This window comes from Chinchilla lanigera, unplaced genomic scaffold (assembly GCF_000276665.1).
Source record: "Chinchilla lanigera isolate Chin_1 unplaced genomic scaffold, ChiLan1.0 scaffold00110, whole genome shotgun sequence".
Taxonomy (NCBI): Eukaryota; Metazoa; Chordata; class Mammalia; order Rodentia; family Chinchillidae; genus Chinchilla; species Chinchilla lanigera.
Genome location: NW_004955511.1, coordinates 3,652,810 through 3,659,851, shown reverse-complemented (window position 1 = coordinate 3,659,851; position 7,042 = coordinate 3,652,810).

Here is a 7,042-nt window from a genome sequence, read left to right as displayed (position 1 = left end):
TTCTTTCTTTCTTTCTTTCTTTCTTTCTTTCTTTCTTTCTTTTTTTTTTTTTTTTTTTTGATGTGGGTTGTTTACTCCTTTCTTATTGTCTTTCCTTGGGAGTAGGTGATTTTTCTCTACCAGCATTTGTGGAAGAGACTGTCTTTCCCCAGTGTATGTTTTGCTGGCTTCTTCACTAATCCATTGGCTGTAGATGTGTAGTTTTTTATTGGAGTCTCCATTTTTGTTCCTTAGGTCTATGTGTTCGTTTGAATGCTAGGATGGTACTGTGCTGTTGTGAACGTCATGACCACAGTATGTCCTGACATCCCTTTGCATCGACTGTCACTTCCACCCTTCCCTTTCCAGTCTGTTTGTCTTTACTGATGGAGTTTCTTGTCAGCAGCACATTGTTGAGTCTTGTTTCTTAAAATCCATTTCAGCATATCTTTTAACTGGCAAACTTAATCTATTTACACTGCAGGTTAATATTGATATGGGAAGAATTACTCCTTGCATTTTACTTTGTTAATTTTGCTAACGTTGGTGCACTTGAGTGACATTTATTCTTTTCTTTCTGTCTTGTCTCTCGCTTTGTGGGTTGGGTGGTCTTCAGGATTAATAAGGGTTGATGATTTTTCTCTTTTGTTTGCTCTTTCACTGGGTTTTATGCATCTGTGTGTTTTCTTAGTGGTGGTCATTGTTCTTTCACCTCTGAATGAAGGACTCCCTTAAACATTTGTAAGGTTGCTCTAATTGTAGTGAATTCTCATTTTGCTTGTCTTGCAAAGTATTTATTTCTCCTTATTTCTGAAGGACGGCTTTTCTGGGTAATATTTTCTTGGTTGGAAGTTTTCTTCTTTCTGAACTTCAAAAACATCTTCCTGAAGCTACAAGGAGAAGGAAAACTCAGACAAAACAATGTACCTGTGGAATCGGAACAGGAAGGATTTTCCTGTCCAGAAATGATTGCTCTGGGCCTTCCTCCCTGGGAGAACCTCCTGGTTGGTGATAGACCCTTTAAAAAAGCCTAAGCAAACAAAATCTCTGCTACAACTGAAGGGCAGGCAGTGGCAGGATGCTGTCTCTTTGTAACCCCTTTGATGCTGAATAAACAAACACTGTCCCAGCAGAAATGTATGTGGACCCATCTGACATTCCCAGACATTCCAGAACAGTGCTGAAATCTGATCAGAAAGCACCCCTTACCCCAAGGCTGAGGTAAGTTTCCCATAACCCCTGAAGAATGGAGTTTGGGGTCAGAAATTACAGAGTTAGAGAAAGCAAAATGCATTTCTTTCACAAAACATTTCTATTTCCTCCCAGTCCCTAAGATTTTTGCTGAGAAACCTGCTGTTAGCCAAATGGGGGTTCTGTAAATGTGACTTGGTATTTTTTTCATGCTAACTAAAAATTTGGAAGAGGGGTTGAAGGGAGGGTAGAGCAATGGGAGAAAGTTCTGTCTTTGTCTTGTAATTTTGACAGCTTAACTAAAATGTGCACTGCAAGGATCTTTTTGTGTCACATATATCCCTTGGGCCTTCTGCCCCTTCATATGCATGTCTTTCTCAATATCAGGAAAAATTACAACCATTGTTTTATTGAGTAGGATTTGCATGTTTTTAGCTTCTTATTACCTCCCAAGACCTGGAAAATTTGAACATCAGATATTTTTGATACCGGGAATCAAACTCAGGACCTTACGCTTGGATGCAGGTGCTTGTACCACTGAGCTGTGTCCCTGGACCTGAACATCAATTTTAAATGATGTCCTACAAGACTTTCTTCATTCATTTTCATTTTTCCCTTTTGTTACAACACTGAGACATTTCCACCTTCAAGTTCGGAAGACATTTCTGTTTCTTGGTCTCATCTGATGTTTATGTTCTCATCTGTACTTTTTAACTTGATTTATCGAGTTCTTCATTTCAAAATTTTTCAATGATGTCTATCTCTGTTGAATTTGCTAGTCATATCCTGAATTGCTTTCTAATTTTCTTGAATTGTCTGTCTGTATTCTGTTGGATATCACTGAATTTCCTTGTAATCATTCTTTTGAATTCTTTATCATGCATTTTTTTCTATATTCTCTCTTTTGGGGCTTGTGGTTCGAGAGTTGTTATGTTCTTCTGGCGATGTCATGGGACTTTGCTTTTCATACTGTTTGTGTCTGTACTGGTATTTGCACATCTGGCAGTTCCATTCTTTTTACCAATTCTGTAATGTGGCTTTCGTAGAAGCCTGAGGATGGGCCACAGGATGTGGCTCCAGTTAGGTGCTCGGTATAGTTTTTCTAATTTCTAATTTCTCCAACTGCAGACAATGGCTTTGGGTACAGGGTGTAGAAGAGCTCGCTGTCTTTAAGGCACATGTAGGGGTGAGAGCAATGCACAGCCAGGGGGATCTGATACACTTAAAGGGGCAAGATACTGGACACAGAGCAGCTGGACATGGGGGAAGGGAGTGCTGGGGGGTCAAAGCCAAGTCCCCATGATGGTGTGTACCAGGGGCAACAGGAGGAGTGAAGCTCCTATTCTCAGATCCAGCAGGGGCCTGAGCTTAAGGTTAGAGATGAGTGAAAGTTTAAGAAGAAAGGAGGACAAAAGATAAGGTCAAGGAGTCAGCTGTACTTACCGTTTGGTAACAAAAAATAAAAGAATAGTGACGTTTGAACTCATATAAAATGGCCACATTTAAAAAAGAACCTTGCATATGTTCCTTAGCTTGTTCTAATCACTTCACAATGTGTATGTGAGTCAAAACACCAAGTGGTACACCTTCAATATGTACAATGTTTTCTATTTTTAAAGGATTATAATGGGGGGAGGACTCTGTCTCCTGGTGCTAAAGCCCCGATCCTGAGCACAGTGCAGTGAGCCACCTCCGCTGGGCAGATCGCCTTGCTCTAGGGTTTCTCTGGCGGCAGCCTGCGTGGGAAGCCCCAAGGAGACCCTTCAGCTACAAAGTGACAGGATCTCGTTATGTATCCCAGGCTGGCCTTATGCATGGCAGTCCTGCCTCGGTCTCCCCAAGAGCTGGGTTAACAGAAGGCAGTGACCTTTGAGGATGTGGCTGTGAAATTCCACGATGGAGCTGTGGGCTTTGTTGGATGCATCCCAGAAGAAACTCTGCAGAGACGTAATGTGGTAAAACTTTAGAAATGTGAGTACTATGGGAAGAAACTGTGATAACCAGCAAATGGAAGATGAGTACAAAAATTACAGGAAAAGTCTAAGAAACATGCAAAGACAAATCCTGAGGAAAAACCCTCTGGGTATAAGCATTGTGAACAATCCTACTTGGATTGCACTCAAGGAAGTAATGCTGAGGAGAAATTCTTTGTATATAAGCAGGATGTGAGAGCCTTCAGTACACCCAACTATGTTCAAATCCAGGGAAAAAGTAGTGGTAGGGTGAACACCTATGTATGTATACAATGTAGAGATTTAAATTCTCACTGTGGTATTCAGAAACGTGAAAGAGCTCATACTGGGACAAAGTCTTGTGTATATAAACACAGTTGGAAATCCTCAAATAATAACACTTCATTTGGTAATCTGGACAGAACTCACATGGGGGTGAAACCTTACGTATGTAACCAAAGTAGCAAATCTTTCAGGAAACACAGTGTATGTAAAATGAAAGGATTCACACTGGGTAAAAACCTTGTGTATGTGACCAGTGTGGGAAAGTTTACCAAATCATAGTGACTGTAAAATACGTGGAAGGATTCACACTGGGCAGACACCGTATGTATGTCGGCAATGTGGGAAAGCCTTCAGTATACAAGGTTGTTGTAAAAGACATGAAAGAAAAACACATGAAACAACTCACACTGGGGAAAAACCATAGGTATGTAAGCAATGTGGAAAAGCTTTCAGCAAGCACAGGGAATATATAATACAGAAAAGAATTCATAGTGGGGAGAAAGCCTATGTATGTAAGCAATGTTAGAAAGCTTTCAGCAGGCACAGTGAATATATAATACATGAAAGAATTCATAGTGGAGAGAAATCCTATGTATGTAAGCAATGTGGGAAAACTTTCAGAACATGTAGTGCTCATCAAGTAGATAAAAAAAGTCATGCTGGGGAGAAACCAATGGGCAATATGGGAAAGGTTTCAGCAGACACAAATGTTGTCAAAGGCATGAAGGGAATCACATGGTGTAGAAGCCCGTGTATGTATGCAATATGGAAAAGCCTTTCAGTTACTCTAGTAATCGTCATAGACATTGAAATCTTCAGAGAGGAAATTAACTTTAAATGTACAAAGCGACTTGCACTGGTATGAATAGACAGCGCAGAGAAGCTCTTTGTATGCAATATAAAAAATCTTTCAGTAGACAGGGATTATTACATACCTGAAGAGATTTATAGAACAGAGAATGTGAACATATGTGAACAATGTGGGAAATATTTCATTTTCCTCAGTGTCTTCAAATTCATGAAAGAATTCACATTAGAGGGAAGCCATGTATATGCAATAAAAATGCAAAACCCTTCAATTTTCCCACTTACCTTGAAAATCATGAAAGAACTCCCTCAGAAAAGAAAGCCTCCATGAATAATGTGTGAAAGTTTTTTATGATTCTCATAACATCAGAAAACACGCACAAACTCAAAATGAGATTTAATATAAATACTGAATGTGAGAATGCTCAGAATTGGAGTGGCAGAGACAGAGAAGCACGTGCACATGCAGAGAAGTCTTCCTCTAACACCTCCATGGAATAAAGCACTGCTGAGATGGAAAGTGCATAAAAATGTGAAATGCAGAATAACAGTGCATCTTGCATTCAAGTCTTCAGTACATGGCTAAAGTGAAGGTATTCATACAATGAAATTTATGAATTTTAAGACTCAATATATTGAGTCTTAAAAGAAAGGAAACCCTTCCTTTGTGACAATGTAGATGGACCAAGAGATCATTACGTGAAATATGCCACTCACAAAGTAAAGCTTGTTCATATTTGTATTTAGCATCTAAAATGGACAGCTTTACAGAAGCAGAGGGTTTGGTGATGGTGGCCGCCTGTGTGAGTGGGGAATTTGGGAGATGTTAACAGGAAAGCACGATGTTTCTCCCGTAAAGTACAAACTGAGACAGATAGTCTCTATAGTGATTGACTCAGCGCCACACAGCGTTACAATTTGCTAAAAGTTGTTTGCGGTATTTTCTCCGTACACCAAATGCAATGGTGTTAGGCGATGTAAACGCTACCAAGGGTGAATGTGCTAATTTCACAGCATAAACAGGAGCACACTGCACTGCACACTCTCCACGTATGATTACGGGTTTTTTCTTTAGTGAAATGAATACGATTAAATTTAGCAAAAATAACATGACTGGTTTCATGGTGTGTCCACAGCATCTCTCCTTTCTTCAATTTTTACAAGTGTAATTTAGTTTGTACTGCATTTATTTCTGAAAGAATTCAGTATCAGTTGGTCTGCAGGTTGTGGGATATTGTTAAACTGAAAGTATTCAGTATTTTAGTGAAATTTATACTTGGTTCATGGGAAATGTAAAATAGATTTTTGAGGATATAACTTGGAGACACTTGACATTATCACAAATTCATTTCATCTCATTTTCACTGAAAGTTTTTATGTATGTGTTCAGAAAACTACATTTTAAAAGCAAAAAACTGTACATAGTTATGGGGTACCCTATGATGTTTCAACATATGTGTACATTATATAATGCTCAAAACAGTGTTCTAAATTTTTATTTATCAATTATATCTCAATAAAAGTGGAAGAATAGAATTCCAAAAAAGGAAACTTAAAAATGCTGTGAAATCTATAGCACTAATTTGAACATATATAAAATAATTTAGTTCTAATTTAAGTGCTATGTTGTTATGCTTTATTTTCCTTTATTAGATTATGAATTCGTAGACCATAGGAAAGGTGTGTATTATGCTGTAGTGTGTATTATACTGTATTATACTGTAGGTGTGTATTATACTGTATTATACTGTGTATTATACTGTATTATACTTCAGATCTCATGGTTTGCCCAGAGACCTGTTCATGGTAAGCATATTAATCAGGGTCAAAACAGAACAATAAAGGAGACATTATAAGGAGTTGGCCTTGTACTAATGCATGTCCTATTTAAGCAGTTTCTACAAGGTTGCTTGTTCCCATCTGATGCTACAGACTGAAGTTCACAGAGGCAAGGCACTGGGAGTGGAAAAGGAACTTAAACTAGGGAAGTGCTTCAGCCGAGCCTCCTTGGCACTGAGGATATCTGCGGATCAGTTTGTGTTGACTTGGCTTGGTAGTATGCGAGTGCTCCCAGCTTCTTCTGTTGCGGAACTGAATCCACAGTCTTGGGCAGAATGACAGGGAACTGACAGATTGGAGGCAGCAAAACACTTGGCAACCTAGGCACCATCTCTGTCCAACTGGTGAGCTGCAAAAGTGGCTTCCACTTCACTTCCGCCTCTAAATCTCCCATAGAATTCTCTCTTGTGGACCGCCCCCCTGCAAGTGTGAAGGGAGGGAAATTATAGGAGATGCTCTTCTTGGGTGAGCTGACATGTCACAGAACCACTGTAGTAAGCTCTCAGGATCAGTCAGGGTAATTTTAAATTTAAAAAATGGGAAAAAGTTTGTGGCAAAAAAATACATTGTGTGAATATATGCATACCCAGATTTCTAGGCTAGTCAAGAAAAGTCAATTTAACTTGTAGCAAAGCTGTACCAAATATTTTTAAAAGAAAAACAACTCCGTGTTTGGAGAAGAGAAATTTTCAATTAAAATATTATTAAACACGAGGAAAGGAACTGTTGCAATAGGGAGGCTACTTCAGTAAGTAGATTATGAGATGATACTATCTGCCAGGAGCTGAAAGGCGGGGAAGAAAAGCTCAGTTGTTATATTAGGAGGAGCAAGCAAGTTCATAGATTGTCTTCCTAGACAAGAGGGTCTTTCTTCACGCTAGTATTGGCCTGTGCTGAGGGTGATGCCTCAAAGTTCAGCTGAACTGAAGCATGGTCAAGTTGGCTAACAAAACTTTGTTCTGGTAAGTCATTGAGGCGAACCGTTTAGT